The 15,896-nt window shown below is 40.6% G+C and overlaps 1 pseudogene; it reads left to right on the forward strand.

Annotated features, from left to right (window-relative positions):
- The first annotated feature begins 929 nt into the window (after positions 1 to 929).
- Positions 930 to 1,877, forward strand: LOC147376817 (olfactory receptor 10J1-like; annotated as a pseudogene).
- The last annotated feature ends 14,019 nt before the right edge of the window (positions 1,878 to 15,896 follow it).

The raw sequence follows: 15,896 nt of genomic DNA on the forward strand, positions 1-15,896 counted from the left end.
TTCAGGCTTCTTCTTAATTCAATATTAAGTAATTTTTTTTTCTAGACATGTATCCATTTCATTGAAGTTTAAAATGTACTGAGACAAAGTTTTTCATAAAATTGCTTTTCATCTTTTTGTGTCTGAAAGTTGTCTTTATGTCTCTGTATTAATTCTTACTAGAGTTTATGTCCTCGTTTTTTTGGTTTTTTTTTTTCTCCTTTGACGGTTTCACTAGCAGTTTACCTAAAGTTTATAAATTTTTACCCTTTTGGATCTTATCTGTTTTATCTTTATTTTATATATTGATAACAATTGTATCATTTTTTTTTTACTTCTACTTTCTTTTTTTTAATCTTGTTTTTATAACTTCTTAGGGTGGATGCTCTACTAGCTAATTTTCAGCCTTTTATAAAAGTACAAAAAAAGCATTTTAAACTACAAAGTTCCCTCTAATAATGTTCTAAATGCTGATATGTGATTTGCTTATTATTCTTTAGTTCTAAATATTTTTTAACTTCCATTGTTAATTCCTCTTTGAACCAGTGGTTAGATTATCAAATATTTGTAAGTTTTAAAGTTCCTTTTTGTGACAATTTCTAGCTTACATTGTGGGCTGAGACTGTGGTCTACAGAAAATACAGTTTTAAGAAACTTTTGAGACCAATTTCATGGGCCATATGTAGGTTGTCATTTTTTAAATGACCCAGGAGTACCTGAAAAGAAAGCTTTACCTCAAGCTTTTAAATAGTGTTGCACAAATTTTCTGTATCTCTTATTCCAGTCCCAGGACCTAGTCTGCCACATCTCTGGGAAAGGCAGTTGATTAATGAAATTTTGAACTGAATCTTTGTGGTATTGAATCTTTAGACAGTGCGCTCACCAGAGGGTAGGGCAGCACCAAGAGATGGTGCTGACTTTTTCTTTGTTTTTCAGCCCTGAGATCTCCAATGAGGACAGCCAACCACACACAGGTAAGAGAGTTTATTTTCCAAGGTTCTCCAACTTCCAAGAACATTAGCTGAGCTCTTCATGGTGTTTCTCATCCTGTACATTTTAACTCTGGCTGGTAATGCCATCATTGTGACTGCTATCCATATAGACCATCACCTCCACACACCCATGTCCTTCTTTCTAAGTGTCCTATCTACATCAAAGACTTTCTACTCCCTTGTGATCATCCCATGCATGCCTTTCAGCCTTGTAGGTCTGAGCCAATCCATTTCCCTGGAGGGCTGTGGAACTCAGCTTTTCTTCTTTCTTGGCTTTGCCATCACCAACTGCCTCTTGTTGGCAGTAATGGGGTATGATCGCTATGTGGCTATCTGTAACCCACTTCGTTATTCAGTCATCATGAACTGGAGGGTCTGTGCCATCCTGGCATTCTCAGTCGGTGCCACAGGGTTCTCACTCTCACTGGTTCAGGTTGTGGCTATTTTCAGATTGCCCTTTTGCAAGGCACTGATTGAGCATTTCTTTCATGATGTTGACCTGTGCTGAACCTGGCCTGTGCTACCCCAATCATCACTGATATCCTGGCCTTAATTACCAGTCTCTTGGCCATCACAGGCCCTGCCACCTTCTTCATTTCCTACATCCTCATTATCTCCACCATTCTCAAGATTTCCTCAGCGGAGGGCTGGAAGAAGGCCTTTGCCACCTGCGCCTCCCACCTCACTGTGGTCATTGTCCACTATGGCTGTGCCTCCATTGCCTACTTCAAGCCCAAGTCAGAGAACACCAAGGATCAGGATCAACTGATCTCAGTGACCTACACTGTCATAACACCTTTACTAAACCCTGCTGTGTATAGCCTAAGAAACAAAGAAGTCCAGGATACTCTACAGAGAGTGGTGGGTAGAAATCCCTTTCCTAAGATGAGATCCCTACCCAAATAGGTGTGCATGCCTTTCAGGAGGAAGTCTATACCGGTAAAGTTACAGAGCCAGTATTTCAAATGATTGGCAAAGTTTCATACATCATATACAGGGCCAGAGCAAAAATGGACGAGGGGTAAGCCTCTAACAAATGATTTTTCACTTCCTCAGCCTCTTTGTTAGCATAATAAAAACACAAGTCACTCCAAAGACCTGTAAATAAACACACACTGGCCCTATTCCAGGAGATGATTTTAAGATCAAAGTGAGATCTCATGTTCATCTTGAGGTAGGAGGTAGATGAGCCTCTTCCCTCTCCCCATGGTAAAGCTATTTGGGGTTCATTCCCTGTGGATTGAAACTCCAAGTCAAGAATAGCAGGACAATTAAAGGAGGAGGCTGGGCCCCACCCAGACCACATATTTTTCATCCTTGAAGTCAGGAGACCTCCTTGACTACACATGTGCAGAAAGACTCCTTGGAGGCCAAAGAGCAGTTATGCCAAGGGATGTTCTACCCAGATGCCTTTTTGGTAAAATCTGTCTTGGCTAAGAGATGTGTGCAGTCACATGGGAGGATACTAAGACATATGAAATATGGACTGTGAACCAGGCAAATCAAAAAGATTGGCCAAAGGAAACTTGGAAGAAATACCCAATACAAGTAATTCAAACTACTACAAGGGTGTGACTCGGGAACTCTGGGTCTGCCTGTGTGTCTATCCACAGGTCCTGTCCTCTTTTCCTCTAAATAAATACTTTATTTGGTTTACTACTTTCCTTCTTTGTGTGGATTCTTTTCTCCAAAGCCGAAGGGACAGGGCCCTTATCACTGACCACTTGTCTAGTGGCTAAGATCTGATGTTCTCTTCGCCTCAACCCAGCCTCAATCTCTTTCTGGGAATCCAAGCCCCACCCCAAGCTGATGTAGGTCGAGGCCACCCAAGTTCAATCTCAAACTTAAATTTAAAGTGACCATTTCACTTTTTAATGTGGTATAAACCACATTAAAATCACCACTTCACTGAATCTTCTAACATAAATTGGACGCTTGAACAAGTGGTCACTAGGAAGGATACTGTGCAGAAATCTAATACGATAAACAAAGTGAAAATATAAATACCTTTTAGGAAATGGGTTTACAGTGAGCTAAAATCTTTCTAGAGAGAATATTTCCAAGCATGCAGGACTTCAAAGGAAAGGAAACCAGGGTTGTGGGAAGTGAAGAAGTTGAGTGGAGAGAAGTACTAACCACATATGACGTGCATGGAGCTTACGTGACTTAGTCTGACTCTTCACTTCTCCTGGCTAGAGATAAGCCACATGAAAAAGTCCTTGTGAGGCTTAAAGAAGGACTCTTTCATGGGCAGGATATATAGCAGGCTCAAAAGAAGAGAAGACTAACAGCTCAGGGATCAAAGCATTGAAAGAATGCTATGAAATTAGCTAAGAAGAAAGAAAAATTAGAAGCAGATCCAAATGGGAACTTCTAGTGATAGGAGAGAAGCCAGGAGGGCAAGGGTATGATCAGGAGGAGCCAAAGAGAGTTTTAAAAAGGCTGTTCAGGTTGGGTCCTCTCCTGCCTTTTATATGTAAATTCACAAAGGCAAAGAAACATACTTAAATGGAAATATGAAAAGAATCAGCATAGCACCTTTCTGATAAAATAGGTAGTTCTATTAGTCTTAAAAATCTGAAAAAAAAGTCAATGCTAAAGGACTTTTGACTTAAAACTTCCATAAAATTAAAGCAACTGAGTTAGAAATGAAATAATAGAAGACAATGTGCTATTCCTCATCTTAATAATAATAATAAAAAAAAAGAATCAGGGTGAACTTTAGACTCAATTTGTGATTAAAAAAATAGGTGTTGAATCAAACTATAGCGGTCAATATTGATAATTACTGAGGAAGTCAAACTTATAATACTGGTATATTTATTAAAAGATACATAAGATATATATGAATACACAGTATTCTTATTGCAAAATATTTTTACAATACAGAAATATCACATAAAATCTATAAAGTGATTATGCATTTTATAAGCTATATAGGCTATTGCATGTACAAATCTAACTCTAAAACTGTTCTGCAATTCAGTCTGCTTTGTAATTCTGAGCTCCCAATCTGCCTGAAAAAGTCAGGTAGAAAAAGGGCCTGACTTGGGCCACTCCTCTGCCCTGACCCAAGAGGTCTGCCCCTAGCCTCATCCCATTTAAAGGACTACCCCTCACCCCCACTCAGGAGTCTGCCAGAAAAAGTCAACTAGTCTTTTTCCTATAAACTTAGGCAATTTAGTACTTAAGTCATTTTATGATTAAACAGTGAAACTCAAGGTCCTGGTCCTCCCCTTTCTTCCTCATTATCCTCTGAGTAGATCATGTTCTGGTGGATGTGAGACAGTCTAGACCTGGGGCCTGGGACCCTATGTTGCAGTGCTAGTTGTTGTTGTTCTTCATTCACTCAGTTGTGTCCAACTCTTTGTGACCCCATGGTCTGCAGCACGCCAGACTTCTCTGTCCTTCACCATATCCCAGAGCATGCTCAAACTCATGTCTACTGAGTCAGTGATAACATCCAACCATCTCGTCCTCTGTCAATCATCTCCTTCTCCTCCTGCCTTCAATCTTTCCCAGCATCAGGGTCTTTTCTAACAAGTTGGTTCTTCACATCAGGTGGCCAAAGGATCGTAGCATTGGTTTCAGCATCAGTCCTTCTAATGAATATTTAAGATTGATGTCCTTTAAGATTGACTGGTTTGATCTGCTTGCAAACCAGGGACTCTCAAGACTATTCTCCTGTTAGGGGACTTTCAACTTTAAGGGATCCAATATGTTGTTTTCTTCCTTTGTGTGCCATTTCTCAAGGACTCTCTGTTCCTTATCAGTTCTGGGAAACAGGAATGAGCAGAGCTGCACTCAGTTCTCAGGACTAAGATTATGGGAAAGAGAACCTGGTTGAATTTCCTTCAGTGACTCCCTTCAGTGACTCTCTTCAGTGACCTTTTACTTAAAGGACTGTCCATTTTGTTGCAGCTGGTGGAATTTCATTCTTTTTAATGGTTGAGTAATCATTTTATTGAAGATATATAAGCATGCGTTTCTGCAAATAAAGTACCCTTGTTTCACACAAGACTTGGGTTCCTGCATCCTTCTTCTCGTCGACTCGTCTCCAGGTCCTGGTCTACGAAGACCATGACAATTGGCGCCTGAACAGGGACCTGGTGAACGCCCTTGGCAAGCGGACGGAGTGACCGTTAGGACCTATGGAGGTCGGTAAGTGCAGGGTTATGGGACAAACGGCTGGAAAGCCCCACCACTTTTCTACTTTACTTCATCATTTATTTAATGTTCAAGGACTTTCAGTTTCACGTCAGCAGATAGAGGCTTGTCTCCAAACAGTGGTTGAATATAATCCCCGGTTCCCTGATGAAGGCAGTTTTGATTTAGAAATTTGGAACTGGGTTAAAGAAAATGTTGAACAAGCCGCAAGATGGGGAGAAAATATTCCAATAGATTTCTGGCCTTTGTTCAGTTCAGTTGCTCAGTCGTGTTTGACTCTGCCACCCCATGAATCACAGCACGCCAGGCCTCCCTGTCTATCACCAATTCCTGGAATTTACCCAAGCTCATCAAGGAATTTACCCATCAAGTCGATGATGCCATCTAGTCATCTCATCCTCTGTCATCCCCTTCTTCTCCTGCCCCCAATCCCTCCCGGCATCAGGGTCTTTTCCAATGAGTCAACTCTTCTCATGAGGTGGCCAATGTATTGGAGTTTCAACTTCAGCATCCATCCTTCCAATGAACACCCAGGACTGATCTCCTTTAGGATGGACTGGTTGGATCTTCTTGCAGTCCAAGGGACTCTCAAGAATCTTCTCCAACACCACAGTTCAAAAGCATTAATTCTTTGGCACTCAGCTTTCTTCACAGTCCAACTCTCACATCCATACATGACCACTGGAAAAACCATAGCCTTGACTAGATAGACCTTTGTTGGCAAAGTAATGTCTCTGCCCTTGTGGGCCTTAATTAAAGCCATGATCTTGCCATTTCAAGGCAATTCTTCCCCTCCCTGATATTCTTCAACAAGTGGAATGCTCATTATACGAATATGAATTAGATGATGAGACTTTACAAAAGGCCCAATTAGAGAAACATAAAATGTTTCAGAACTTTCCCACCATCCCTGCTCCAGCTATCCCAAATGCTCTTCCTCCTCTTATAACAGGCATGAAACCAAAGGTCCCCTCAATTTGAGGACAAAATGAATGTGATGATGATTTTTCTGATGCTCTCTTTGACACTAAAGCCAACAATACTTTTTTGATGACAATGATAAGCCCCTAACACACACTAATATTTATGAAAACAGATGATCCACTCATTCTCCTTTATGATGAAGGCTTTCTGATTTACTGGCTTTTCAGTCTCAAGTCTCTGAGTCTGATGATCTTTTTGCCTTTCCTGTGTTAAAAAATTTTAATGCTCAAGGGCAACTAATACCTCAATATGAAGGCATTGATTTTTCTCACATACAACAAATGAAAAAGGCTGTAACTATATACGGCCCTCATTTGCCTTTTACTAAAGAACTTCTAACAGAGAAGGCAATGGCACCCCACTCCAGTACTCTTTCCTGGAGAGTCCCATGGATGGAGGAGCCTGGTGGGCTGCAGCCCATGGGGTCGCTAAGAGTCGGACACGACTGAGTGACTTCACTTTCACTTTTCACTTTCATGCATTGGAGAAGGAAATGGAAACCCACTCTAATGTTCTTGCCTGGAGAATCCCAGGGACGGGGGAGCCTGGTGGGCTGCCGTCTATGGGGTCGCACAGAGTTGGACACGACTGAAGCGACTTAGCAGCAGCAGCACCATAGAACTTCTAAACGCTATGGCATCTTCTATTGGAAATTTTATTCCTTATGATTGGTGAATTTTGGTAAAAGCTCTTCTTAAATCAGGAGAATATCTTCAGTGGATAATGTGGTTTCATGATGTTGCCCGAGATCATGCCAATTCTAATGCTCAAGCTGGCACTCCCCAAAATCAAATTACTTGTGAAATGTTAACTGGTAAGGAGCAATTTGATTTGGTGGAAGCTCAGATACAATGCCCTCCTTTGTGGCATGAGCAATTGAAAGAAGTTGCCCTTGAAGCTTTGGATCAAATTACTCCTCAAGGGGAACCTAAAGGTAGCTACACAAAGATATTACAAGGGCCTAATGAAGCCTATGCTGATTTTTTAGCTAGACTGGGAGTTGCTATCTCCCATATTGTTGTCGGAGAGGAGGCCAGAGTGCAATTAGAAAAACTGCTTGCATATGAGAATGCAAATCAGGAATGTCAGAGAGCCATCGCTCCAATCCGTGAAACTGGGAATGTTATTGATTATTTGAAGGCTTGTCACAATTTAGGATTAGAAATTCAGAAAATGCAAATGTTAGCTGAAGCAATGGCTACTGCCTTTAAAAAGGGGAATGAAGGATGTTTTGTTTGTGGGGATAAAAGCCATTTTAAAAAGGATTGCCCTAAAAAAACACACAGAAAAAATTAAAATTACTAAAAAACCTCCAGGGGTCTGCCCTCGATGTCATAAAGCGGTACATTGGGCTAAAGAATGTCGATCTAAGTATGATGTTAAAGGGAACCCTATTTTGGGAAACTCAAAGATGGGGACTCCCCAGGTCACCAGCAACAAAAACTAGAGGCAAACTCCATCTTTTCCCTCAAATCTTCAACATCTGGCAGTGCTTCCATCAATATACCAGCCCTGAATGATTTTCTTCTTTTTCCTCAAGCAGTTCCGTCTAGAATACCTACTGGACTTTGTGGACCCTTACCCCCATAAACCTTTGGCCTTATACTTGGCCAAACTAGTCTGACTTCTAAGTGAATTACTATTCATCCTGGAATAATTGATTCAGATTAATAGGGAAAAATTCAAATTATGATGTCATCGCAGATACTGTGGCAATTCAAAAATGGGGACAAAATTTCCCAATTACTTCTTTTACCTTACATTTCTATTAACTCCTCTAATATTATACGGACAGGTGTATTTGGTAGTACAGATCAAAAGCAATCCTTATGGACATCATTAGTATCTGAATATGCATCAGTTCAGTTCAGTTCAGTTCAGTCGCTCAGTCATGTCCGACTCTTTGTGACCCCATGAACTGCAGCACGCCACGCCTCCCTCTCCATCACCAACTTCTGGAGTTCACTCAAACTCACATCCATTGAGTTGGTGATGCCATCCAGCCATCTCATCCTCTGTCATCCCCTTCTCTTCCTGCCCCCAATCCCTCCCAGCATCAGAGTCTTTTCCAGTGAGTCAACTCTTTGCATGAGGTGGCCAAAGTACTGGAGTTTCAGCTTTAGCATCAGTCCTTCCAATGAACACCCAGGACCGATCTCCTTTAGAATGGACTGGTTGGATCTCCTTGCAGTCCAAGGGACTCTCAAGAATCTTCTCTAACACCACAGTTCAAAAGCAGCAATTCTTCAGTGCTCAGCTTTCTTCACATCCATACATGACCACTGGAAAAACCATAGCCTTGACTAGATGGACTTTTGCTGGCAATGTAATGTCTCTGCTTTTGAATATGCTATCTAGGTTGGTCATAAATTTCCTTCCAAGGAGTAAGCATCTTTTAATTTCATGGCTGCAGTCACCATCTGCAGTGATTTTGGAGCCCCCAAAAATAAAGTCTGACACTGTTTCCACTGTTTCCCCATCTATTTCCCATGAAGTGATGGGACCGGATGCCATGATCTTAGTTTTCTGAATGTTGACCTTTAAGCCAAGTTTTTCACTCTCCTCTTTCACTTTCATCAAGAGGCTTTTTAGTTCCTGTTCACTTTCTTCCATAAGGGTGGTGTCATCTGCATGACCAAATATAAATATCAAAATTAATGGCAAAAGATTTTTCTAGTCTTCTTGATACTGGATCTGATATTACCATTATTTCCAAACATTTATGACCCAAATCTTGGCCTTTACAAATAATTTCTTGCCACATTGCAGGAATATCTCAAACCAAAGTACAAGAGGTTTATCAAAGTGTCCAAATATATCCATGTGAGGGACCAGAAGGCCAGCCTGCAACATTACAACCTTATGTGATAGATGCACTCCTTAATTGGAAGAGATTTACTTATGCAATGGCAAACTCAAATATATATTCCACATTTTTCCTAGGGGCCACCACTCATTTAATAAGCAATACAATTATTAAAATAACTTGGAAAAATGATTAGCCTATTTGGACAGAGCAGTGGCCCCTTACAAAAGAGAAATTAGAAGCTACTAAGGAACTTATAGATAACACGATTGAAATTAAAATATATTGAGGAATCTTGTTCCCTTGGAATTCTCCCATTTTTGTGATAAATAAGAAATCTAACAAATGGCATCTTTTAACAGAACTTTGAAAGGTTAATGCATCCATGAAACCTATGGGTGCATTGCAACCAGGAATTCCATCACCTACCACTATTCCTCAAAACTGGCATATTATTATAATACATTTGCAAGGTTGCTTTTTTACTACACCTTTACATCCTCTAGACCAAGAGAGATTTCCTTTCTCTCTCCCTTATCCTAATCATATCGGGCCTCACAAACAGTATCAATGGACTGTATTGCCTCAAGGAATGATGAATTCTCCCACCATGTGTCAATATTATGTAGCCAAAGCTCTTGAACCTGTGAGAAAACAATTTCCTAACTTTCTTGTTATTCACTATATGGATGATATATTCTTTCCAGCTCCTTCTATTTTAGAAACTCAGCAGATGCTTGACATAGCTCAACAATACTTAAAAGATTCTGGATTAATTATTGCTCCTGCTGCTGCTGCTGCTGCTAAGTCACTTCAGTCGTGTTCGACTCTGTGTGACCCCATAGACGGCAGCCTACCAGGCTCCCCCGTCCCTGGGATTCTCCAGGCAAGAACACTGGAGTGGGTTGCCATTTCCTTCTCCAATGCATGAAAGTGAAAAGTGAAAGTGAAGTCGCTCAGTCGTGTCCGACCCTTCGAGACCCCATGGGCTGCAGCCCACCAGGCTCCTCCATCCATGGGATTCTCCAGGCAAGAGTACTGGAGTGGGGTGCCAGTGCCCTCTCCGATTATTGCCCCTGAAAAGATTCAAACCTCTACACCTTACCATTACTTGGGATTTATTGTTAATAGACAAAGTATCACTCCCCAACTGACACAGATTTGTGTTGATAAATTATCAACCTTGAATGATTTTCAAAAAACTTTAGGTGATATAAACTGGATTAGACCTTCTTTGGGCATAGCAAATTATCAACTGACTAATTTATTTAACACTTTAAAAGGAGATCCTGATTTAAATAGCCCTTGTTCACTCTCCCAAGAGGCATGAGAGGAACTCTGCTTAGTGCAAAATAAATTGCAAAAGCAATTTCTTACTCATATTAGAATTGAGTTACCTCTAGACTTATTTATACTTCCCTCTCTCCATTCCCCTACAGGATTTCTTGCCCAACAAGAACACCCAATAGAATGGGTATATACCCATTTTAGAGGGACAAGGTCACTTATACCCTATCTTGATTTGATTGCTATAATAATTATCAATGGGAGAAATAGAACTAGAGCTCTAATTGGCTCTGATCCTCATAAAATTGTAGTACCTATTAGTAAATCTCAATTTGAGAAGGCTTTACAAACTTCTGCTGCTGCTGCTAAGTCGCTTCAGTCATGTCCAACTCTATGCGACCCCATAGATGGCAGCCCACCAGGCTCCCCCATCCCTGGGATTCTCCAGGCAAGAACACTGGAGTGGGTTTCCATTTCCTTCTCCAATGCATGAAACTGAAAAGTGAAAGTGAAGTCGCTCAGTCATGTCCAACTTGTCACGACCCCATGAACTCAGCCCACCAGCCACCTCCATCCATGGGACTTTCCAGACAAGAGTACCAGAGTGGGTTGCCATTACAAACTTCTACTAACTTCCAAATAGCCTTTTTGGAATATTTTGGATAAATTTCATTTCATTATCCTTCTAACAAACTTTGGAATTTCTTCAAAAATACTGAATTTATTATCGCTTGCATTGTCACATCACAACCTATACCTCAAGCCGATGTTTTTATATAGATGGGACTAAAAATGCTAAAGCCTCATTCTGGTCTCTCAAAGAATATAAAGTTTTTAATACTAAATTTCACTGTGCTCAACAAAATGAATTATATGCTCTTATTCAAGTTATTCACCTACATCCTTACCTTATTAATATAGTTTCTGATTCTTTATATTCAGTTTTTGTATTACGATATATAGAAACTTCTACCATAAATTCTAATCAGTTTATTACTCAACAACTTTTTCTCAAACTACAATCTCTTATTAGGAACTGCACTTCCCCCATTTATATCACCCATATTTGAGCACATTCTTGCCTTCCTGGCCCTATGGCTCATGGCAATGAACAAGCTGATAAACTTGTCTCTTTTGCTACTCCTGAAGAGCAACATGCTTACACAATAATGCTGGTTCATTACACCAAATTTGGAAAATTCCATACAGCCATGCTAAGGAAATCATTAATAATTGCCCTACTTGTAGGCCCTTACATCTTTGACCTATTGCATAAGGTATTAATCCTCGAAGACTACAACCTAATGAACTATGGCAAATGAATGTAACTCATTGTCCTGAACTTTCTTCCTCTTCCTTCTTACATGTCTCAATTGATACAAATTCCTCTTTTATATGGGTCACACCTCATCGAGATGAGGCTACACGACATGTTATAACCCACCTGTTAGCTTGTTTTGCTATCATGGGAACACCTAGTTCTATAAAAACAGACAATGGCCCTGCCTGTATTTCTAGGCAATTCAAACAATTCCTACAATCATTTTCTATTAAACATATTACAAGCATTCCTTATAATCCACAAGTACAAGGCATTGTTGAACAAGCATACCATACACTGAAACTACAAATAAAAAAATTTAAAAAGGGGGAATACACAGGAACATTTTTATCTTCCTTACCCAGAGCAGACTATACTAGATTCCAATGCAATATATTCTCTAGTCCTATAACTATTGTTAATACAGCTTTGTTTTAAATTTTTTTAACTTACTGCAAGGAGGTATTTTGACAAAAGCAGAAAAACATTTCAAGGAACTGAAGGACACTTCTCTTCCTCTGCCCATTTGGTATCACAACAGGCTGACTAAACAATGGAAATCTGGGAAAGTAATATTACATGGAAAGGGGTATACTTGTATTTCTCCAGATGGAGCCAACGAAGTCAGTTGGCTCCCTCTTAGGAAGATCTGCCCCTGGGGAGCCACTGGCATTCAAGATAGAGAGAAAAAGGCAAAATCCCTGGGAGGGGGAGGTTCCAGTACAAGCCATGGCGGCTTTAAAAATTTCAGAGAAACGCCTTACTCAATGTCATTGACCTCATGATCTCCCTACTTGGGGACAGATAAAAACTCTTACTAATCAAGCTGAAAATCTGGTTTCTCAACAGGGAATGCCTTGGAATCCTGAGAATATTTTTGTCTCTATGGTTGCTTTGCTTGCTTTTGCTTCCCCTGCTCAGGCTGACTTGATTAATCACACTTATTGGGCTTATATACCTAACCCCTCTTTATTTCAGGTTGTAGAATGGACAGAATCCCAGGGACGGGGGAGCCTGGTGGGCTGCCGTCTATGGGGTCGCACAGAGTTGGACACGACTGAAGCGACTTAGCAGCAGCAGCAGAATGGACAGATATAGGACCTATCATATCCACTAATGACTCAGTACATATGCCTCCTCCTTGGAGCTTGGAGGGGCCCTCTCATCCTGAGGAAGAAGGAAGAGTAATTAACATTTCTCTAGGCTATGAAATCCTTCATTTATGCATTGGCCCAGCAGAATTATGTATTAATGTTAGTCAACAAACATGGGCTTTCACCTGCCTCCAAAATAGAACTTCCACACATTGCTTGGACTGTTTACTGCCCTGTCCTTTTATGAGAACCATAATTTCCAAAATTCCAAAAAACCAGAATTTCCAAAATTCTAGGAAAAGGACAAAAGTCAGAATGTAAGGGGTTTACTTATAAGGATTTTAAATATACTCCTGTTTATTGGGATAGATGTCAAGCTAAGTCAGGGAAATTAATGTTTGTGGCCAATTACACCACTGTTGATTGGGGACCCCATGGTATGTGATATGTGGCTATTTAACTGCTCAGATGATAATAGTACTATGTGTGATTATGTTACTCAAGTAGCATGGAAGGTTACCAACAGTTCTCCTCGCCCTTGAATCGTCCTCAATAAACGAATTGGGCCTGAACAATGGGACATCTGGAAACTTGCTGCAAGTACTGAAAAACTTGGAACTGGGACTGGATATTTCACAGGGACCAGTTGTAGTCATAGTAACTATTCCTTCCATTATAATCATTCATATTTTATACAAGCTTGTGTTCCCCTTCCTTTTGTAATAGCCATAGGAAACTTACAATTTAATAAGACTTATAGATTGCAAATTGTATACTTGTCTTCATTCCTCTATTTCTCTAAAAAACGAATCCCTTTTGATTCTTCAATCTTGACATAGCCTATGGTTGCCAGTAGATCTCCAGTGACCCTGTGAAGAGGGTCCCATGGCAGGACTTGCCTCCTGGTTACTCACTAAATTACTCCAATGAGCTAAACGATTCATTGGATGGCTAATTCTTGGCATTTTGGGACTAATAGCCATTTGCACCACTGCTGCTGCCTCAGGCATAGCTTTACAAACTTCAATTCAAACACAAAACTTTATTCAAAATTGGACTAAAGATGCTCATACTATGTGGGCCACCCAGGAATTAAAAACAGCCATCCAATGGGTTTGAGATCAATTAATAGATTTACAAAAACAGGTATTATTAAAATGTGATTGAAATTCTATGCAATTTTGCATTACTCCTGTTCGGTTCAACCATAGAACTTATAATTGGGAACAAAATTTCATTTGCAAGATATACATAATAATGCTTCCTTAAATGTACAATTATTGTAGAAGGAAATTTTTGAAACCTTCTCTAAGAGGTCTCTTCCAACAATTTGCAAACCTTAGCTGAACAGCTAGCTGATCAATTATCTGGGCTAGACCCTCGAAGATGGTTTCAAAGCATCACACATAGTATTGGATCTGGAGCTATAAGGCTGATAATTATCCTGGTGATTATATTTGTAGTATACAGATGCCATTCTACTAAAATTGTTCAAACTAAACAAACTCAATTGGTCAGGGCCTTTTTCACTAAAGTATCTACAGTCACCCCCAGTTATGAAAAAATAAAAAAGGGGGAATTGTCAGGGGATGTTCAACTTTAAGGGATCCAATATGTTGTTTTCTTCCTTTGTGTGCCATTTCTCAAAGACTCTCTGTTCCTTATCAGTTCCTGGGAAACAGGAACAAGCAGAGCTGCACGCAGTTCTCAGGACGGAGATCATGGGAGAGACCACCTGCTTGGATTCCCTTCAGTGACTCCCTTCAGTGACTCTCTTCAGTGACCTTTTACTTAAAGGACTATCCATTTTGTTGCAACTGGTGGCATTTCATTCTTTTTAATGGCTGAGTAATCATTTTATTGAAGATATATAAGCATGTGTTTCTGCAAGTAAAGTACCCTTGTTTCACTCGAGACTTGGGTCCCTGCGTCCTTCTTCTCATCGACTCCAGTCCCCAGGTCCCGGTCTATGAAGACTGTGACATGCTCCAACACCACAGTTCAAAAGCATCAATTCTTTGGCGCTCAATCTTCCTTATGGTCCAACTCTCACATCCATACATGACTACTGGAAAAACCAAAGCTTTGACTATATGGACCTTTGTCGGCAAAGTAATGTCTCTGCTTTTTAATATGCTGTCTAAATTTGTCATAGCTTTTCTTCCAAGAAGCAAACATCTTTTAATATTGTAGCTGAAGTCACCATCTGCAGTGATTTAGGAACCCAAGAAAATAAAACCTGTCACTGTTGCAGTTCTTGCACCTGGACAAACCTATCCTCCAACAACAAAATACAAAGAAACTATAAGTAGCTAAAAATAACTGCACACATGGCTTTCGTGTGTGCTAGGTCGCTTCAGTCATGTCCGACTCATTGCGACCCTATGGACTGTAGCCTGCCAGGCTTCTCTGTCCATGGGATTCTCCAGGCAGGAATACTGGAGTGAGTTGCCATTTCCTTTTTCAGGGGATCTTCCCAACTCAGCGATTGAACCCACATCTCTTATGTCTCCTACACTGGAAGGCAGGTTCTTCACCACTAGTGCCACCTGGGAAGCAGTCAGGTAATTATGAACAATAAAATACAAAACTATCAAAAACCCAACTGCCACTTCTGAAGTGTTGAGTGAAAGCAGGGTCCTATGCATGATCCTGCACACAGCACCAGCAAGGAGGTGAGCAGACCACTTAAGCCACTCCTCTGCCCTGACCCAAGAGGTCTGCCCTTAGCCTCATCATATTTAAAGGACAAGCTCACCCCCTCACCCCCACTCAGGAGCCAGCAAAGGAACCTGTTAACTTGCTTTCACTCCTTTGTGCCGCAACCCAAGTCCCAGTAAAACCTTGCCTGAATTTCATGTCTGACCTATCAATTTTTATTGATTAAGGAGTCCAAGAGCCTTGGGTTGGTAACAGAGGCTTCTAGTTTTCTTAGCAGGGAGGAAGAGGAACTTGATCCATGGTCACTTCCATCTGTCCATATTGGATTCAATATAGATACATGACCCTTGTAGTCATCCTTGTTGGTATCTTTTGAGATGACTCTGGTCTTGTCATGTTCTTCAAACAATGTGGTTCTTGCTTCATCTCCCTTGTGATTACTCTCAGCCCACTGGCCCTCTCTCTCCAAGCACTTGAGGGCACTTGGACATTTAGTTGCACCCTTAACCCTATAGTGGAGTAAATAGGACACAATGAGGAGTCACCAAGACATCCTCTTGGATGTATCACTCACCTATTTCTGCTCCACCAGCAGTCACATGCTT

This window comes from Bos grunniens, chromosome 3 (genome assembly GCF_055505025.1).
Source record: "Bos grunniens cultivar Pamir isolate PY7600 chromosome 3, Bosgru_T2T1.0, whole genome shotgun sequence".
Taxonomy (NCBI): domain Eukaryota; kingdom Metazoa; phylum Chordata; class Mammalia; order Artiodactyla; family Bovidae; genus Bos; species Bos grunniens.